Source organism: Papio anubis, chromosome 4 (genome assembly GCF_008728515.1).
Source record: "Papio anubis isolate 15944 chromosome 4, Panubis1.0, whole genome shotgun sequence".
NCBI classification, from domain to species: Eukaryota; Metazoa; Chordata; class Mammalia; order Primates; family Cercopithecidae; genus Papio; species Papio anubis.
In genome coordinates, this window is record NC_044979.1 from 49,480,178 (window position 1) to 49,503,394 (window position 23,217).

General features: G+C 34.7%; 1 pseudogene; it reads right to left on the minus strand.

Moving 5' to 3' along the window:
* Positions 1-11,097: 11,097 nt before the first annotated feature.
* On the minus strand, positions 11,098-22,784 carry LOC110742891 (annotated as a pseudogene).
* Positions 22,785-23,217: the final 433 nt, after the last annotated feature.

Below are 23,217 nucleotides of genomic sequence, written 5' to 3' on the forward strand. Positions count from 1 at the left end.
ATAGGAAATCACAAGGGTATTGATTGGGGAAGTGATAAGTGTCCATGAAATCTTCACAATTTATGTTCAGAGATTGCAGTAAAGACAAACGTAAGAAATTATAAAAAGTATTAATTTGGGGAACTAATAAGCGTCCATGAAATCTTCACAATTTATGTTCTTCTGTCATGGCTTCAGTCGGTCCCTCCATTCCCTGACTTCCCGCAACAATTTATGTGTGTGTATGTACATGAGTCGTGTGTGTGTGTGTGTGTGTGTGTGTGTGACGCAGAAGAGAATTCTGGAGTACAAATATACACTGGGACTTTAGCAGTTTCATTATTTTAAGATCAGCAAATGGTTAGGATCACTTTTAAATAGTGGAGACAAATAAAAGATGAAAATCCAAGACCATATTGTAAGAAGTATAATATGTGAAAAAAGAAAATGAGGCATAAATAACAGCTAACCAGGAAAGGCCAGAAAAGTAGAAGGAAAATTAGAAGAATGCATCACCATAGAAACCAAGATAAGATTATGTTTAAAAATAATGGAAATACCAATAATGTCAAATGCTTGCTAAATGTCAAGTAAAGTTAATAGTGAATAGTGTTGACTATATTAAGCAACATGGATATTATCAGTTATTTAGCAAGGACTGTTTTGTGAAATGGTAGGCAAACAAATCACATTATAGTGGGCTGAAAAGTGAATGGGAAAGAAAGAATGAAACATCTAAAACTATAGGAAAATATTTCAAAGACTCTGACTGTAAAAAGTGAATATGTAAAGAAGACAACATTTGGAACGATTGTGTGGTTTAGAGATTATTTACTATATGCAGAAGATTGAAACTGAACCACTTCCTTACATCTTATACAAAAACGAACTCAAGATGGATGAGAAACTTCAATGTAAAACCCAAAACTATAAAAACCCTGGAAGACAACCTAGGCAATACCATTCAGGACATAGGCACAGGCAAAGATTTCATGATGAAGACGCCAAAAACAATTGCAAAAAAAGCAAACATTGACAAATGGGATCTAATTATACTAAAGCACTTCTGCACAGCAAAATAAACTATCAACAGAGTGAATGGACAACCTACAGAATGGGAGAAAAATTTTGCAAACTATGCATCTTACCAAGGTCTAAAATCCAGCATCTATAAGGAACTTAAACAAATTTACAAGAAAAAACAAACAACCCCAGTAAAATGTGGGCAAAGAACACAAAAAGACAATTTTCAAAAGAAGACATGCATGCGGCCAACAAGCATATGGAAAAAAACCCAGTATCACTGATCATTAAAGAAATGCAAATCAAAACCACACTGAGATACCATCTCACACCAGTCAGAATGGCTATTATTAAAAAGTCAAAAAATAACAGGTGCTGGCAAGGTTGTGGAGAAAAATGAACTCTTATCCACTCTGTTGGTGGAAGTGTAAATTAGTTTAACCATTGTGGAAGACAGCGTGGTGGTTCTTCAAAGACCTAAAGACAGAAATAGTATTCAAGTCAGCAATCCCATTACTGGTTATATATCCAAATGAATATAAATTGTTCTGTTATAAAGACACATGCATGCACACATTATGTTCATTGCAACACTATTCACAATAGCAAGGACATGCAATCAACCTAAATGACCGTCAATGATAGACTGGAAAAAGAAAATGTGGTACATATACACCATAGAATACTATGCAGCCACAATAAAGAATGAGATCATGTCCTCATTCTTTATTATGAGGAGACCGCATGGACACAAAGGAGAACAGTATACACTGGGGCCAATTGGAAGGTCAAGGTTGGGAGGAGGGAGAGAATCAGGAAAAATAACTAGTGCATACTAGGCTTAATACATAACTGATAAAATAATCTGCATAACAAACCCCCATGACACATGTTTACCTATGTTACAAACCTGCACATGTACTCTTGAACTTCAAGTAAAAGTTAGAATAAGTAAATAAATGGAAACAGCAATTTGTGTGAAATTCTGGTAAGGAGTATTCATCAGAGAGATGGCTGAGAAATAAGATCCCTGAGAAATTTGATAAGGGTAAATGAAAGTGTATTGGAGCTTTGGGAGGATAAATTTTTATTAATTCTGCCTAACAAGAGGGAAGAAGGAAAGAATAGATATAGATGAAGGTGTATGTATAGTGTTCTGAAGATGGAAGAATTCCTTCTTGTGCATTTCTCTATGACGTGTAAGATATAGTCATTAACTTAGAATGAGAATGGATGAAAAGCTGGAAGCATCAAGAAAGTGAAAGTCCACAAGCATTCTAAGCTGGGCTGCATGGCACTTTCGAAACCGTTTTCGAGAATACTGTTGGTAAATACATAATAATAACGATATACAAATATCTAATCACTAAGAACAGTGGGGGAACATGATTTACATGGATTCTACACATTTTAGGAATCTGGACTTTTTTCTCTTTTTTTGAGGTAGGAAGAAAAGTAAAGATTTAGAATATTGCACTTACATATTGACCAAACTTTAACTGGAGTTAGGTATCTGATTCAAAATCAGCTGCTCAGTTTCTCTTCTGGCAATTTCCATTTGAGAAACAGAATGAGTTACTCAAATGTGTGGAACTTAGGTGAAAGCTTCAACAGACTAGAAACTGAAGCTGCCACGGGATAGCCCTGATAAGCCAAGAATGCAGTGATATGTAAGCACAGAGAGCTGGGCCACAGAGAGAGGCAGAGGAATCAAGCCAACATGCAGAAAGAGAAAATATGAGAATTTGTGCCCAGAAAGGCTAAGTAGCTTTATAAAAAGTTTCAAGTTCCCATGACACTGTCTTATGTTTCCCTGAGTTTACTGATACCACTAAAATATAACTTATTTTAAATAAGTTAATTCAAACTTGTTTCCATTCTCTGCAACAAAACATCCCTGGATAAAAAAATCAGGGAGTTTTCATCTTGGTTATGTTTATTTCAATGTTATATGTATAGTCATAACAACCATAGGATTTAACATTAAATTATCTAGACCCATAATATATGTGAATTAAAAGAATGTAGTTTTACAGAAGGGAATGGGGATCACTCATTTTCAAAGGACTCACATAATGGAGGATAAGAAGTATTCTTTATTCCCTCATTGGTTTTAATCTTGTTCTGTCAGTGTCTCCTGAATAATGTAGGGATAATCTTGTTCTCTGTCTTTTGGTTACAAACATTGTTTTTACCATTGCTGACACTTGTGCTTTAAAATGTCTTTTAGGTATGTGTTGGATTTATCTAGAAAACAGTGTTTTGCCTGTCATTTGACATTTAAAATAACTGAGAGTCAACTCACAGCTTTAATTAGAATGATCACATTAATATATGCTATCCTCAACACAGGTTGTTAGCATGAATTTATTAGTGTACCTAAACGATAAATTGAAAAGAAAATTGCAAAGCAGTCCGAAGAATGGATGTTGTTTGCCGGTTTCATTCATTGTATAATTATTGAGATTACATATATCGAGAGTTGCAAAAGGCTGATAATGGACCTATAAATATTAATGGAAAAGAGAAAATACTATTCTTCATAAAATATTACCATAAATAATACAAAACACCAGGGGGAAAAAAAAAAAGGAACACTGGGGGTCTTTTAGAAGGTTTTGTAAAGACTGAAATTCAAAATGATACCTAGGAGAATACACTTCAGAAATGCTTCTGAAACAGGATAATTTTACATCAATGTATTACTATTCTACTCATGAATTGCCTGATTTGCTCACATAAAGCATTTTATAATTGCTACTCATGTTTCTTTCTAATATATGAAAAAAATGCAAAGTTATGTATATGGGTAGCATTAAAATTTATCAAGTTAACATTTAGTAGAATTAAAAAGTAGAAATTTCTTCAAAAATTAAAGGATTGTTTCAGGTTTCAATAACAATGAAAGAATTGCTGAGATAATTCTATTCAATTCAAGATTAAACAGCACCTCTAAAATCTCTATAGATGTTATTATTACTATTTCGATCTAAAATGATATACATGTAACTGTGCAGCAGCACCAGCATCTCATGGCAACTTGCTAGAAAATTCAAATTCTTAGATCTCAGCCCACATCTACTGTCTCTTTTAACAAAATGATTCTGATGAATACTGAAGGTTGAAAATCACTGAAAATTATATACTTTAAGGGAACAAAATTTTAACATGAAGATAAAGGAATTGTGACCTGACATTTTTAATAGTATGAAGGTGGATCTGACCCTGACCACTCACCAGCCGTCAAGTACTATGATGTTGGAGGAAGAACAGCATCAAGGGGACGCTCAGGAAACAGCCAGATTTTATTTAAAACTTCAAGGTAGAGTGAATGTTCAGTGAAAAAGTAGAGGATGGCCAATAGTTGTTAGCCATAACATCAGAGTTCCAGAGAAAAGAAGGAAAGACTTTGAGGGGGAGGAATATGGTGAGATGGTTCAGAGTAAGAAACGTAGTATGGTAATGACACTGTGAGAGAGTAACCAAAAACTCTAAAGTGGAAATGTACAAAGACAATATAGATATGGTATCTGATGGCAGCCCTGTATGGCACAATAGCACTTAGGCCCACAGATTGTGGCAATAAACTCCTTTGGTTTTGTTCTTGGCTCTCTCATATACAAATTTTGTAAGTTTCAGTTAGATTTCTTTTTTGGTTTTGGGTTTTTTAATTGTCAAAATAGAGGAGGGAAAAGTAGTTGTTCATAAGATGTTTTAACAAGATAATGCTGCTAGGCACGGTGGCTCACGCCTGTAATCCCAGCACTTTGGGAGGCCGAGGCGGGCGGACCACGAGGACACGAGGTCAGGAGATCGAGACCATCCTGGCTAACATGGTGAAACCCCTTCTCTACTAAAAGTACAAAAAAATGATCTGGGCATGGTGGCGGGCACCTGTAGTCCCAGCTACTCTGGAGGCTAAGGCAGGAGAATGCTGAGATCGTGTCATTGCACTCCAGCCTGGGCAACAGAGTAAGACTCCATCTCAAAAAAAAAAAAAAAAAAAAAAAAAAGATAATGCTAATGCGTTGGATGTTGACACATATACTTCATGCCTTAAATGGTGGAAAAGAGTATAATTCTTTACTTTCTAATACTATTTTCGTATTCCCATGAAGTCCCAATTTTTGTGGATGGTGGAATGAGATATGATTAGTAAAAATTTAGTCAATTTATATTAATTCAGTTTCTTTTGAATGAACTGGAATTCTTTTAGTAAAAATTAGTCTTTTTGAGTTATTTATTTTTTACCCCCATATGGCATAGTTATTTCTCTGGTGATAGCTAAAGGTGCAACTTACATGAATGCAGGTGTTTGTTCCACCATCTAAATCAACAGTGGTTGTTGCAGGGATTCTTGCTCAGTGGACACTCTGGTAGCAAATGTCCATGCCAGTTGAGGTCAACAGCATGTTCAGCTTCCAGTCTGGTCCCTAGGGAAATCCCCACTTTAATAAATGGGTCCCACCCAAGCTGTCATAAGCTGTGCATTTACTGTCAGTTGTAACTTCCGTAAAGACTAATGGGCTCTTTATGGAAAGCCTCCTAGGCTCTCCTGGAAAGTCTCCCCAGCCTTTTACCATTATGGCACTAGGACTGCTCCACTAACTTTAGACTCCTTGCTTGAATTCTGAGAGCATGCTAGAATTTCTGGATTCTCAAAACCTAAGACCCAAAAGAGAACTGGGTACTCTGTTTATGACTCTCTAAACTCACTAAACTTTTTTTTTTTTTCCTAGCTCAGAGACACCTGTTTAGTGGCCTCTACCCACAGTTCCAAGCAGATACCCAGATCTAAGACCATCTGCTTTGGGCTTCACCCTCAACTCTTTTGGGATTTCTAGCATTCCTAGTTCTCAAATAGGACTTCTTCCCCAACCTTTTCTTTATTCTCTCAATCCTGAGTATACCTTCTCCTTTCTCCTATGTCATATCCTGAGGTCTCTTTTCCTTTGACTTGTAGTATGACAAAAGTTTGGTGGCCTGAACACACTAGAACTGTCTCTTCGTTTGTAAGAAAATGTAAAATATACTTTTTCCCTCAATAAAGCCTGGGTTTATTATTTCAAGGGAGCTTTGAGAGTCAAAGGTGGTAAAAAGTTCTTTGGTGAAAATTATTTTGGATGATAAGCCTCACATTTTAGTCTTAACAACAGCAAGAATGCAGGAAAATATAACTTAAATGAATATAAGAATAAATTAAATTAGATTAAATTAATAGATTTAATACTTTCAGAACATTATCCTTGTTATCTAAGTAATACCTAACATTCATTGATAATTTAGTATGTGTCAGCCACTATAAGTTCATTACATATATCATTTTATCATCACAACAGCTCTATGAAGCATGTTAAAATGCTTCAAAAATGATAAAACTAAGGCACTTAGAGGTTAAGTTATATGCCCCAAGAAATGGACTGATTAATTGAAAGAGCCACGGTTGAACTTAAAAAGTTTAACAGAGCCTAAACTCTGAAACGTAAGGCTTATTATACTCCCTCTGTGCATGGAACAGAATACTTTCTCAAATAAGAGCCATTATTACTAATCTTACTATTTTTATTTGGCAACTATGACCACTACAAGTTGATACACGTTATTTTAAAATAATAATGTATCATTCTGCTTTAAAGACTAGACTCTTGTGAATTTTGTTTTGTTAGCTTGAATCCATCAGAGACATGGATCATCTCTTGGACTATATAAACATAGCAGACAATATAGAAAATATGTTTTACAGTTCCATCTTGTAATAAATTAAGTTGCAGTTATAATATCCCCACTCCACCAGTTGTGACTATAAATTAAGGTCACATTTTTTATTAAACACCAAATTGTAATGGACTTTCAGCTGTCTCTGCCCCAATTTGACCTTAAATCACTCTCTTTAGATGTTCAGGGAAGAGTGACTTGAAAAAGTCACAGATAATTAGTTGTGCTTTAGAGAGGAGAAGAATGAATGACTAGCTTTCTGGTTCCAACCCTAAATTATGTAAAATTGTTAGAAGGGAATATTCTTGCCACATTTTGCCTTGAAAACTAAAGTGGTAAAAAGGGACTTTTCAATCCTCTTTCTAATTCCTTGTTTGAAATCTATAAAGACACAACATTGTTTTTTTATTTAGGGATATAACATTTTGAGAGAATAAATGGGTTGGTATATCATATTATTCAAAAGCAATGATACACAAAAAATTCAGTTCTCCCAATATTATACCACAGTTTCAATGCAATTCCCTGTGGGAGTCACTGACAAAATTATTTGAAAACAAATCAATAGGTGACTATATAAAAAGTAATTTATAAATAAAAGACTATTGTGAAGAATATGGATTTTTAAAACATCTCACTAAATCATAAAGATATAATATGTAATATAGAGTAGAACAGTCCACAAATCAGCAACAATAACAATGGATTGGAAAGGATTGCCCAGAAAGAGGCTCGGTTGTGTATAAGAATTGATTATATAATTATATAGACATCACAAATGCAATAAGAAATGTTTGCTAAATAGATTTTGAGTAACTATCTTGCAATTTTACAAAACCAATTATTTTATTTTGTATACCAAATTCAATTTAAGTTGAAGTACTTATTTAATATTTGAAAGATTATTCTACTAAAGTTGTGAAGACTAGACTACATAAAAATAAAGAGCAAAACACTAGTTAGGTGTCTAATAAGCAGACTGAATGAGAAATAGGGAGTAAAATAGACAAGATGGATTCAAGATGAATAGAATTTAATAGTGAAATCTAAATCTGGAATTTGAAGGGTTCAGACTTTAGAATATAACAGGAAAAAAATGGTTCTTTTAACTAAAATAGGTCAGAGTAGGTAAATAAATGCTTATGGAGTAGAGCTTATGAGTTCAGCATGTAATGCAGATGATGCCCAGGGCTAGAGTTGATAATAATAGTCCAGAATTCAGATAATAGTTCTACAATGAAAATACAGTTAACCTTGACCAACATGGGAGTGAGGGGTTCTGACACCCACACAGCCAAATATCTGTGTACAAATTTTGACTCCTTTAAAACCTAACTATTAGTATCCTACTGTTGACCAAAAGCCTTGCTGATAACATGAGTCAATTAGCATATATTCTTTATGTTGTATGTATTATATACTATGTTCTTATAATAAAGTAAGCTATAGAAAAAATGTTGTTAAGAAAATCAAAATGAAGAGAAAATATATTTACTATTCATTAAATGGAAGTAGATCACCAAAAAAGTCTTCATCCTTCATCTTCATGCTGAATAGGCTGAGGAGGTGGAGGAAAAGGAGGGTTTGATCATGCTGTCTCTGGTGGCAGAGACAGAAGAGGTGGAGGAGGTGGAAGGGGAGGCATTAGAGAGAGGCAGGCACACTCAATGTAACTTTTATTGAGAAAAATTTGCATATAAGTGGACCTGTGCAGTTCAAACCCATGTTGTTCAAGGGCCAGCTGTATAGACTTAGTAGAATTCTGCCTCTAAAGAGCATTTGAAGTCATAGAAATAGATGAAATGACTCAGAGAGATAATATGAGTGAGAAGAAAGCCAAGCACAGAATCTCAGGGTGGTGGCATGCTTATAAGAAAAATATTGTGTCCCAGAAAGCAAAGAAGAATTGCAATAAAGAGCATAAGGTCAAAAATATGCAATACAATTGAGAGGTCTTCGAAGACATTAAATGTGCTGTCTTCTCTAAACTGGGCAATTAAGAGGTAATTTAGATCCCAGCAACATGATTTTCAAAGGAGGATAGAGGAAGAGGCTATGTGATAGGTAGTTTAGAGTGAACAGGAAAGGAGGAAAAATGTGATTTTAAAGTGTTCTGTGAAATAATATTTTGCTAAGAAAAAAGAAAACAACAGACTCCGAAATTCATATTTACATTTCTGGACACTTAGTACATGTATATGAAAAGTATTTTATGGGTACTAATGTCTTCATAAATTAATGATTTTCTTATTTTGAAAATTACTTTATGGCATACTTAGATACTATATACACAAGCTAAATATTAACTGTAGCCCACATTAAATCTTGAAATAAAAACCACAATTTTTAGATTTTTATGTGATATCCTGTAAGATTTTAGTTATTGTAAGTCACTATATATCTAAATGGAAGTAAATTTAGTCCTTTTACTCATGAAACAACCAAATTTTTACTCCATAACTCAAGGGTTAATTTTTTTTCCAGAAACTACCAGTGAATAGTCTGATTCTATGTTTCCTTGGTAGCTAAAAGTAAATGCTGCAAATAGCTATATATGGATTCTGATGACATCAGTGTATTTCATTGTATTATACTTTGCTGATTTTACCCTCAGAAAAAAATTCTGAGACACTTTACCTTTTTTTTTCCTGAGGGAGAGATGAACTATCTTTGAAGTGGCTCCACTCAAATGTACTAAGCAGACATAAATCACACACAAGAGATAAGAGTTAAAAAATGGTCCAGGAAAAATAGTGAACTGCTTGTTTCATTAATTTAATATACTACTGGTGAGTCAAAGACCCTTATAGTCTAGACTTCATGTTGTTATTATAGAAAAGTAAAGAGAATCCCTCTGGATCAGGTGAGACAATGAAGTAGTCATGAAATGTCTCCTGATGAGATATTACTGGAAAATACCCTACTGAGACATAAAGAATTGCAATGCCGTGAAATTCTTTACCTTAATAGAGATGAACCTTTGAAGATTTGCAAGGCTTTTGAGGTCTTTTTGCTTTGGGAAAGGATTTAGTTAAGAAGCAATTCTAGAAAAACCAGTGTCCTAGCAGAATTAAGATTTTGGAATTTTAAATACTTATTATTAGAAACCCACAAGTATAATTAAAATAATTTGCTGCCTTTTGAAGATTTCCCATAAAAATACCTAAGCCAGATTGAGATGAGCAAATAAGAATAATGCAATCAAAATGATCTCATTTCTCTAACAGGGAAATGTATAGTTTACTTCAGCAAATATAAAAGACACTAACTTCTTGGGTGAGGGTCAGCAGGTTCTGTGCTTAACAGCTTTCTAAAACATCAAGTGTCTAGTATTTAGAGAGATATATGAAGACAGTAAAACACTCATATATATTACCCCCAACACAGGCTTATTTATTCAATAAATATTAGAGAACTTATAAGAGAGTTAAGGAGAGCTGACAGAAAAAAAGAAAATGATCAATGTATGCGTGGACACACCCACAAACAATATTATTCTCTTATGCCAACAATAGCAAGAATAAAAATAAAATGAGAATGAATATTCATAAATAAAATAATTTTTAAAGGTTCTGTAAGTATGCATATACAAAAATCAACACTATGTGGAAAAAAGTTTTACCTATCAAAAGTTTGTAGGTCTGTTAGACCAGCAGTCCATTTGTAGAAAAGGCAATTGGTCAAACTGCCTCAGGTTTCCTACAAAGCCTTCATGAGGGAAAATTGTGAAAGAAAGCTGTTTTGGTTGGCCTATATTCTGAGGGCAACAGTTGTTGATTAATTCACTATAATGAAGTCCATATATGACAAGTCCACAGCTAACATCATACTGAATGGTGAAAAACTAAAAGTATTTTTGTCTAAGATCAGGAACAAGACAAGGATGCCTCCTCTTACACCAATTCTATTCAACATAGTACTACAAATCCTACCCAAAGAAATTAGGCAATAACAACAGCAAATGAAAATAAAATTCATCCAAATTTTAAAGGAGCAGTAAAATTGTCTCTATTTGAAGATGGCATAATCCTATATGTAGAAAACTCCCAAAGACTTTGCAAATCTGTCAGAACTAATAAAGACATCAAGAAAACTTGCAGGATACAAATTTAATACATAAAAATCACTTGTGGTTCTATACAGTAACAATGAACTATCTGAAAAGGAAATTAAGAGAACAATCCTATTAGCAACATCATTAAAAATGATAAAATATTTAGGAATAAATTTAACTATAAAGATAAAACTTGAACATTGAAAACTATAAAACACTGATGCAAGAAATTAAAGTAGACAAATAAATGGAAAGACATTCCATGTTTATCAAAAAGGATTATATTGTTAAAATGTCCATATTATGCCCAGAAATCAACAGATTCAATGTTATCCCTGTCAAAATCTCAATGGCATTGTTTACAGAAATAGAAAAAAACAGTACTAAAATTCATCTGGAGCCACAAAAGGCCCTGAATGGCCAAAGTGATTTTGAGAGAGAACAAGGCTGGAGACATCACATTCCGATTCCAAAATATATTACAAAGCTACAATAATTGAAACAGTATACTAATATAAAGACAAACACATAGACCAAGGGAATAGAATGTAGAACCAAGAAATAAACCCGTGCATGTGCAGTCAACTGATCTTTGACAAAGGTGTCAAGATCACACATTGGAGAAAGGGTAGTCTCTCTCAAACTGATGCTCAACATCCACATGCAAAAAAATGAAATAGAACTCCATACTTTGTACTATACACAGAAACCAACTAAAAATGTATTAAACACTAAGTCATGAAACTGTAAAGCTCCTTGAAGAAAGTGGATAAAATTTTCTTGATACTGTTTTTGGTAATGATTTATTCGATTTGACACTAAAAGTACAGGCAGCAAAACCAGAAATAGACACATGAAACTACTTTTAACTAAAAACCTTCTGCACAATGAATTATATACAATCAACAGAGTAAAAAGACAACATGCAGAATGGGATAAAATATTCTCAAACTATGTGTCTGATAAGAAGATAATATCCAAGCATAATAATTTCCTACAACTCAACAGTAGAAAAACTCATGAGTATCCAGATTTTAAAATGCACAAAGGACTTGAATAGACATTTCTCCAAAGAATATATACACATGGCCACCACATATATGAAAGGGCGTTCAACATCACTAATCATCAGGTAAATTCATGTTGAAATCACAATGAGATATTAAATCAGCCCTATTAGGATGGCGATTATTGAGTTAAAATGTAACAAATTTTGTCAAAGATGTGGAGGAATGGGAATCCTTATATACCCATATAAGGTTGGTGGGAATTTAGAATGGTTTGCCTTTATACAAAACAATAAGGAGGTTTCTCAAAATATTTAAAATTAAAAATACTATATAATCCAGCAATTTCATTTATGGGTTTATGTCCAAAAAAATTGAAATCAGTCTCACAGAGATATTTTTACTCCCAGGTTCAGTGCAATATTATTCACAATAGCCAAGATATGGAAAAAAACTAAATGTTTATTAACAGACAGATAAAGAAATTGTGGTAAATACATACAATTGAATATTATTCATTCTTAAAATAAGAAGGACATTCTACCATTTGCAACACAGATATACCTAGAGAACACTATGCTAAGTGAAATAACCCAGTAACAGATAGACAAAGCTTGCAGTATTCCACTTGTATGAGGTGTCTAAAAGAGTCAAATTCATAGATATGAGAGTAGAATGGTGATTTCCGGGGGCTAGGGTTGAGGAAAATGGAAAATTGTTGCCCAGTGGGTACGAAGTTTCAGTTTTGCAATAACAGTACATTCTAGAGACTTGCTGCATAACATAGTACCTAGAGTTAACAATACAGTGTTATGTACATTAAAATAAGTTATAGGAAAGAGCTCCTGTTCTTATCAAACAAACAAAAACAAACAAAACATACACACAACTAAAAAAAACACAAGAAAACTTCTGGAGGTGATGAATATGTTTAGTATCTTGGGTGTTGTGATGGTATCATGGGTATACACATGTATCTCAATTTATCAAAATGCATACATTAAATGCATGAACATTTTTGTATATCAGTTATACCTCAATAAAACTTAAACAAATTAAGCAAATTATTGAGGCATTGTTGACACACCTTTGCTCGATTGGGGAAGGCCAAGACACTATTCACAAGTACAGAGAGTTTACTCTTTTTAGTGCACTTTTTTGTTAATCTCAAGTTCATCTTTTATTTTATTTTATTTTTTTGCAGATGATCAAAGTTTTATTTAACATTATAGAACACTTAAAAATAAACAATATGCTTGCATTTCTGTTGTGTAACTTAGAAAAATGTTTTCAAGCATACATAAAACATCAAGTTTTACCCCAAACAAGTATGCTATGCAGCCAGTCCCTAACTGCTGGAGTCAGCACTGCTCTCAACAGACAGCTGGGGTAGGAGGTAGGCTGCTGGTGTCCCTGCAGGCAGGTGGCTTTTCCTATTTGGAATGAAGTCTTTTCTTGTTATGGTTCTCAATCGTCCTTCTAAGTACTTCATCCTGGATGAGATCCCACTTTCTTATACCTATGTGACTACAGCCAATTTTAGGGCAACAGGCCTTTTTCTTCTGCTTGTGCTTGGACTCAATAATGCAAACAATGTCTTCCTCTTCATAGGTGTGGCCACACACTTAATTTTTCACTGGCTTCTTCATTTCCAACTGTGTAATGGGGCAGATGAAGTTGGTCTGACTTTGGGTCACAATCATATCTTCATCCACTCCTTCTGTTCCGTCAGCCTCTCTGCCAGCTTGAAGGCCATATTGCTTCTTTAGTTCTTTCAACTGTTGTTTAAACACTAAAAATTTTTCATTATTTTGAAAGTCCACGTCAGAATTCTTGTTCTGTAAAGCCAAAAATTTCTTCTCCACCAATAATTTTAAATCTGGTATTTTTTCTGGACGTTCTTATTTTACATGATTTATTGTAGATTGAACAGCCTTTACATAATGGTTCAGTTGCCGATCCATTGTAGCAAATTCAACCATCGCCTTGTCCATACTATATTCACTACTCACTTGAGTCTGACTTTCCACAAGATCCAAAGCAACACTAGAAGCTGTGTCCATACCAGAGGTGACACAGGCTTGGAAGTTTTTCCAAGGAGGAGAGAGCAGACTCTACACCACTGAAGGAGATGAAACCAGTTGAACCTGAATTTGAATTGGAAAGTCCTGGCATCTTGAAATTATTACCTGGGCCACCAAGCACAGCTGGACTCAATATATGGAGAAGGTAAGTGTTCTCAGTTTTTGGAGGGAGATTACCCTCTTCCAAAAGAGTGCTTGATTCTGGTAGTCCAAGCTGTCTGCGTCTGGTGGCACCCTAAAGCTGACTTTCCTCTGGCAGAACGTCTGCTTCCTATATTTTGTCTTACTCTAACTCAAATAATTATGCTTATCTTGATAAATAGGAATATTTAATAAGAATTACAATGGCCAATATGGGAAACTTCTGACATATCAAGAATAATACATTTACGAGGAGCTATGGGGGAAAACAAAAACAAAAACAAAAACAAAAAACAAAAAACACCTCAGACAAATACCAAGTAATCTATGATTGACTTTCTTCTAGGAAGTCTCCAAGATAGAAATCCTCAACGACTTTGTAGAAAAATCCAAAGAAAAATACAATCAAACTCCTTCCAAATCTCTGAAGCCTCCCCTTCTTGTACCTCTTTTTCTCTCAGACTTAATTTCCTCATAAATTACACCACTTCTATTCCTTCTGTTTGTTCCCCTAACCTCATAAATAAGAAACATTTTCCTCATGGTATTTCTCAGGAAATAAACAATTGCATTTTAAAAATCCCTTTGCTGGACTAAAAGGCAGGTCTATAGAATTTGTACTTAAACCTTAGTCTAGAGTTCTTAAGAACTATAATTAAGAATTTCCCTAAGCCTCAAAAAAGTAGGTAAAATTTGCTATGCAATTCAATATTTTCTTAGACAATGAATGTCTTGGAGTACTAATTTTTTATCAATTTGTTTTCTTGTATTACAAGTTGAAAACAGCAAAATAGAAAAGAAAGATCAGGAGAAAATCTAAAAATCCCAATATACATATTTCAAAAATTCAGCCTTGAAAAGCCAAGAACATGTAGGAAATACATTATATAATAAGACATTTAGAAACCCCTTTTTCTTCAGAGTAAATTTGGTGGGGAGTTAGAACAGCAAAATGGCAGAACAGTAGGTCCTCCATTCACATTCCCTTCCAGCAGTAATAATTTGGTAGTTATCCAGATAAAAACACTTTTTTTGTAGAACAATGAAATCCAGGTAGAATGTTGTAAAACCCTTATGAATCCTAAGACCAAAGAGGACTATACTGAGAGATCAGGACTGCACTCTGATGACAGGCTTATTGATGATGGTCTTGACTAGGGACCCAGAAACAGCCCCCTCCCTCTGTGGATTCAGTTACAACTCCAATTGGCCTTGGTCCTACCACCAGTGCCATATACTCCAGGAGACCCAGATGGAGCCACACCTTCCCATGCCTCAAGTAACAGGCTACCAACTTGGTTCTGGGAGTGGATCCTGAAGTGGTCCATCACCCAGCTCTATTCTCTCTCAGCTGTGGTCAGGAACAGCCATAAACACCCAGAAATACACCCAGTGACCTAGGGGGAATCTTCTCAGGAAACCTACAGGAGCCAAAACTACACATGAATCTGGTAACAGCTCTACCATGTGCAGAGCTAACTGCAGATCTTGAAACTTGTTTCAGTACCAGCTCTATTGACCAAGGTTCTGAATGCAGTCTTGCCTATTCAAAGATTAAGCAAGATCTGTACCCACCTGAACTCCTGGCCATAGGGCTGTCAACCTCAGATCTAGTAGCAGCCATGTGACCTGGCTCCAACCCCACTCAACCTGGATCCCAAAGGGAATCTCATTAGCCCAAGAAATTGACAGGAGAAGGTTTTTGCCTGCTGAAACCCATCTGTAAAGACTAGAAGAGGTGTTTTGCTCCTTAATATACAGACACAAACTCAATGACGCATAAATCATACAGAATCAGACAAACACAACATCACCATAGGAAATCAATAAAGTGTCAATAAACTACCCCAACGAAGCAGAAATGTATACATTACCTAACAAACAATTCTAAAACAATTGTCTTGAGTTCAATGAGATACAAGAGAACACAGATATACAACTAAACAAAATCAGGAAAACAATGCATGAAGACAATGAGAAGTTTAATGAAAAAATAGAAATCCTAAAAAAGAATCAAACAGAGATTCTGGAACTGAAAGATATAATACAAATAAAAATACGAAGGCAGTCTACAAAATGGGAGAAAATATTTTCAAACTATCTGATAAAGGGTTGATACCCAAATTAGGTAATAATCTCCTACATGTCAATAGCAAAAATAGATAAATAATCCTATTAAATAATGGGCAAAGATCCTGAATAGGAATGTCTCCAAAGAAGATACACAAACAACTGCCAGCTATCTGAAAGTGTTCAACATCACTAATCATCAGGGAAATGCAAATCAAGAATACAATGAAATATCACCTCATACCTGTTAGGAAGGTTCTTATCAAAAAGAAAAGAGACAACAAGTACTGGTAAAGATGTAGAGAACAGGGAACCCTTTTACACTGTTGATGGGAATGTAAATTGGTATAGCCATCATAAAAAACGATGTGGAGGATACTCAGAAAAAATAAAAATGAAACTACCTTATGAAACAGCAATTCCACTTCTGGATATATAAACAAAGGAAATGAAATACATTTTTCAAAAAGATATTTGCAACCTCATGATTATTGCAACATTCTTCACAATAGCCAAAATATGAAAACTATCTAATTGTGCATCAATGAATGATTTTATGAAGAAAATGTTGTTTATACATACAATGGAATAGTATTTAGCCGTAAAAAGGAAGGAAATTCTATCATTTGTGGCAATATTAATAACACCAGAGAACAGTATGCTAAGAGAAATATGCCAGACACAGAGAGAAAAGTACTGTTTGTTCTCACTTGTGTGTGTAATGGTAAAAAGCCAAGCTCATAAAGGCACATACTAGAATGGTGGTTTCCAGGGGTAAGGTTTGGAAGGGGCAAGGTTTGGGTAGATGTTGGTAAAGACTACAAACTTTCAGTTGTAAGATTACTAAGTTCTGGGGATCTAAGGTACAACATAGTGGCTGTCATTAATTATGCTATATTTGATATGTGAAATTTGCTAAGAGAGTAGATCTTAAGTGTTTACACCACAAAAGGAAAACAGTGGTAACTATGTGAGGTGATGGATGTATTAGCTACTTTGATTGTGGCAATCATTCCACTCTCTATATATACTCTGGCTCTCCAGATAAGACAAACACACAAACAAACACAGTCAGAAAGGGCTTTCTATTAACTAAGAACATAAAGCTTATAAGTAAGGATTCTTGTAGATATTGGAAGCAAAAGATCATTGGAAGACTCAATACCTCACATTGATTAAAAAAAAAAAAAAACTGTCCAAAGACAATTGATCCAATGGAAACATAAGCACCAGCAATTTTCTGTCTCATTTTAAAGCTCCATCGGGAGATATTTATAATATAAATAGATAATAATATAGCTTTCTTATGGGTACCACGCTCCCATCAACTCTATTATTATACTGCAAACCAAATCTCCCAGAGTACTCAAACCACTTAAACTGGGAATTTCTAAGAATCCTAAATTCTTGCCTATGACTAACTTGTAACTATGAACTCTGGTACCCGTATTCTGCAACACGAGTTACATAATTTGTGGGACACAGTGCATAATGAAAATGTGGGGCCCCTGTTCAATAATTATCAGGAATTTTAAGATGATTACAGCAGGGCATTAAACCAAGCATGAGATCCTTGTAACCATGGGGCCCTGTGGCACTGCACAAGTCACATGCCCATGATGGCAGCACGACTCCTCTATGTCATGACTCCTCCAAGTTCAATAGATAGAGAATTATTTTGAAAATGGTATTTCCAGATAAAGTATTCTTCAGTCCCAGAAAATTCTACCCACCATCAAATGATAGCTGATATGTACATTTACATACCTACACTATATATAGTTCAAGAAACACCTAAAAACTTAGTTGTTTCCAGAAACATGTGGGCAAAGAATCTATACATATAAGCACGATAATTAGAGTAAACCTCCGTGTGCCCAGATCAGTCTTCAAAAATTTTGCTAAAGTTGTTCAATACCCTGTTAAGCTGAAGTCAAGGAAGTTTTTGGACCAATTGTATCTATGGACAGTGGACTCATCATTCATTCAGCCCCAGCAATGTGATTGGTGGAGGGTTTATATTGCTTTCAAATTCAATGAGAAATTCACAAAATACTAACTCCTTGTAATTCCTTGCTTCCGAGTAGTACCTTACTCATATTCTTCTCAGTTCCATCTATAGCCAAATTCTTTACAGTAATATATCCATGCTCAGAAATATTTATTAATTTAGTCTCCAAATTGATAAAACATATTCAATGTTTACTTACATCCTCCAGGGAAAATCAACAGGTCTCCTAGAAAGTTGCATATCAAAGGATTTACTGAAGATATATATTACTTCTCCCAAATATTGAAATAATGTCTTCACAGTATACAGAGCCCCAGTGGACTCACTCTGATCTAATAAGGAGATAACACCCTATTACATTCTCTTAATTTGGAAAATCCTAAAATTGATTCTCTATCTAAATTCATCAAGCTGTTTAAAAAGGGATATCAAGCTTCTAAGAAAAAAAAAATTCAACACCACAAAACAATTCATTATTCTAGACTATGACCCACCAACTGAAGGCATTATCCAAGAGCAGATTACAAATTATCCCAAATAACTCATGATCAATAATTAAAGGACAAAGGAATTTCTTGCATCAAACAGATAATCTAGATAACAGGCACCAACATTTTTTCTGAAATAAATAAATGCGCTTTTATATTGACTAAATCAAACATCTTAGAACCACTCCCATAGATTACAGAAACAGAAAGACCTTTAAACAATCTCAAAATGTTCCTTCAACACCCACCTATATGGGTCTACCAAATCATTATAAGTCTTTCTTCTTGTATGTACATGAATGGTTAGGTCATGCTCTAGCTGATTAAGTATGAAAAATTTATATTCTTTACTCATCTTAAACGTGGGTCTATACTCTCAATTAGCAAGTTTAATATCCTTATCTGATGGATAATATGATTATGCTTCTGTAGTTTGATAATTGCTCATTTTCATAGCATATTAGATGTTCCCATACCAAATCCTTATGTAACATTGTGTATTGATGTCTCTTATCTCACAAATGAAAAGGTAAAATACCAGACTGGTTATGAATAACTACTCCATATTCATGCATAGAATCCAGTTTCTTACCAAAAGAAATCAGCTCAAGTGACTAAACTTTCAGCCCTTTGCAGGGTATGTCAATTTGATTAATGTAAAAGGATAAACATAATCACAGATAGCTGATAGATTTTTATAGCTCACAGCTTTAAAATTCTAAGGAACCATAGATGATTCTTAACCTCTTCAGGTACTCCTATAAAAATTGGACAACAAATATATTCATCGCTTGATGATTCAATGCTACTTGATAAAATTATGATTATAAAGGTAGAGACCACATAAAAGACATAATAAGTATATGTACAGGAAATGCTTACACAGGTCACTATGCTAAGCCAGTTTTGCTGACTAATGTTCTGTGCAAAGACTTCTTACATAACAAAAAGAAAAATCCATGAAGGTAAAAATTTCCATTTATAGATGCATAAAATTTGACCACCAATCCTGAAGTGAAATACTAAGAATGTATTGTATAATAAGCCATAACAAAGGATGGCTGAATGGCGACACAAAATAAACTCAAACGAATACCTGAAGAATTATTTTTTCATAAGATAACCCACAATAAAAGGAATGAATTGTCCACATTATTAATCAAACAGTGATTGATAACTCTTCTTAATATCAGCGGATATATCCAGTCATGTCTTACCTATAGTCAACATAATCCTGGAAAACTTGTAATGGTTGGACATAGAGAAGAACTGTGTCCTAATGTACTTCAGGTGGAGATATTCAATACAGTTGCCTTCCCCTGTGGATTATGAATATGTAATAATGATGGTATGCATTTTTTAGACATATAGTCTCCAAGCCCAAAATGCTACCACTATCACCTCATTTCCCATAACCTCTAATTGTCTCATACCTCTACAAGAGCAAGGCTAGAATTTTGCAAGACATATACTCACTTCAGTGGAAGCCACAGCAGCTCTAAGGCCCAGGTGTGACTCAATCAGTGTCATAAAATCCAAACTTCCCCGGCATCCCAGAGGATATGTGTAATAGAATACAAAAGTGTGAGACTAGTATCCTATGGAACAAATTTTAATCAGCAAGACGTAGAAAAGAGCTATGAAATAACTTGCTTTCCCCTTTCTTCCCTTGATGGAGTTTTCAAGACTTTTTAATTTAAATGTAGTATTTCAAAAAGCAGTGAATATATTTGGTCTCTCCAGATATATCACTTATGACCCAACCACTAACTAACTATTACATAGAAGCTGTGACTAGTTCAATAATGCATCATCTTTATTTGATTTTCCTATATTCCTGTTTTGCTTCCTTTCTTCTCATTTTTGATTCCAGGAATGGAACATTTATTTTAGCTTCTGTTTTCTAGGAAATCTAGGCCATGACAATTAATATCAGAGGGACTCTTGGAAGTAAACCATCAACTACATTCATTGTCTGACTGTTTGGAAGCAATAGGAACCATATTGCTGGTGACAAGAGAGGTGGTAACAATTTTTGAAATTTAGTGGAATCACTATTACTAAAGCTTTCATCTATAATTAAATTAGAAGAGTGTGCAAGTAAAATGTAAAAACTCGAAAGATCAAGTGGTGCTACTCTGATCAGTATAATGCAATAACAGTTATAATGTATTTGATGTCTGGTGGTTGCATTAAACAGCATGGGAAGTCTTGCAAAAAAAAAAAAAAAAAAAAAGATGAGCTCAAGGAAACATTTGCTAACATGTATCAGACTATGAAACCAGAGAGTTTCAATGGGAGCTTTAATGAAGACTGTCTTCTTACAGCCCCAAGACACACTGTACTAAAAAGTTATCTGGTTATAAGGAATGTAGTACTGCAAAGGGAAATGTTTTTCAATAATTGAGGTATCTGATCATCAAACAAGTGCTCTGAGACTAAAAGAGTGGGGCTCTAAAGCCTGTGGGATGGAAAAACTGAATATTTTACCTCCATGCCTCTTTTAACCCTCATGGCCAAAAGTAGCAACACTTTAACCCTTGTTGCAAAAGAATCTGTTCTTCTAATCTTGTTTGTTTTCTTCAGTTTCCTCCATTTCATTTCTACCAGGCTGATAACCATAGCAGGCCTGGGCATAGCCTGAGGACAGAAGTATAATCTCTGCTCAAAGAATAAATCACACCCTTACCAAAGGAATTAAAGAAACTGGTTAATATATACCAGCAGAAGCCAAGGCAATGTGTGTGCAGGTAGATTTAAATGCTGTGGTAACCCAGAGAAGCACATGTTGACTTTGAGAGATATGATGAATAGATAATGAGGGCGGAGGAGGGAGAGATATTTCAAAGGAAATTGAGGCAGTTTTCCAAAATAACTTTAAAAAAGTACTGAAGGCAATTTAAGGAATTTATGTCACCCTTAAAATTTATCATCATGGACTTCAGTTCATTGTAGACACTCATGGCAAACAGGTAATTAGTAGACCTGTTCTCTGGTTATTAATCCAGGATCCAACTTTATAACTGGAAGTTCATATTGGTTCATATTGGTTTCACAATCTGTAGTATAACAGCCATATTATAGGACAGGCAATGGGGAAGACCTCATCCCACAATTCTGGCCAAGATAGTAAATTAAAAGCCATTCCTTGGGAGGAATGGTAATGTAAGTCACCATCAAGGACTTGAGTATTGAAGATATGGTAAACTCCACCATATCCCTATTCAATTCATCTTGTTGCCTCTGAAAAGAAACAACAATTTTGGGCAACAAAGATTGACTATAGTAAACTTAATCATGTTGTAGCCCATATTGAAAATGTCACATCATATGTGATATTTTTATAGGAGCATATCAACATAGACTCTGGCACATTGTAAATATGGTTATATTTTAGAAAGCTTTTTTTTCAATCTTCAATAGTAGAGAGGATCAAAATCTGTGTCTTTCCTTAAAACTATACTAATTTTGATAATCTGTGTCATAATATACTCATCAGGAACTTTGACCACCTTGATATTCCAAAGAAAAATTGCCCTATTCTACAACATTGATGACTTTACATTAATGGCATCGTGCAGGACTTGACAAATACTCTAGATGCTCTAGTTAGACACATGTATGACAGATGTTTTGGTATAAAACTCCAAAAATTAGGGAACAGCTACAATATTTGAGTTTTTATAATATATTTCATTTTGCAGTGGGTATCAATTTGGCTTTCCTAGAATCATTCTCTACTGTAAATATTGGTTTATTTTCCATGTTTGCAAAGACTATGATAGTACCAGCATCCAAGAGCTTATAGACTAGTCATTCATTGATATAGTATACCACATAATATTTTATAGGACTAAGAGGCACGTTTTATGACAAAAGAGATGCAACAAATGACACAAGATTCATCATTCTGGCAATGGACTTCATTATCCAGAAATAGGCAGTTGATAATATAGTTGAATGACCTGTTGAAAGTCATCTAGAGTGCAAGCTCAGGGACAATACTTTGAAGGTTGAAATACTGTTTACTGGGGTACAGTATGTGTACTTTATCAATGGCTAGGATTTAGGGCTGTGTCCGAACAGCTTGAACCCATGGGTCCACGAAGTAAAAGGTGGAAATAAGATTGATTCTTCTTACTATCACTTTGTGATCTCACAGAGTTAGAGCTTTCCCCTCAAGAAGCCTTTGGCTAAGACTGTTCTTGTGGAATTTGCAAAGTGAGATTTGGAAGCCCATGGAGGGCTATGGGGAAAAAGAAAATATCCTCAGATAAAAACTGGAAAGAAGCTTTCTGAGAAACTTCTTTGTGTTCTGTGAATTCATCTCATAGAGTTACGGCCTTCTCCTCAAGAAGCCGTTCGCTAAGACTGTTCTTGTGGAATTTGCAAAGTGATATTTGGAAGCCCATAGAGGGCTATGGTGAAAAAGAAAATATCCTCAGATAAAAAGTGATCTACTTGATGATAGTAATCTACTGCCAGTGATCTACTTGATGAGTTTCTTTGTATTCTTAAAACCTTTTACTCTCTCAACCTGGAGACCTAATTCCCACCGGTAAACACTTCTGTTAGGAAACACAGAAAAGTTTCCACTAAAGTAGAAAGTGCTGCAAACACATGGCCACCTGTGCACTTCATGCCA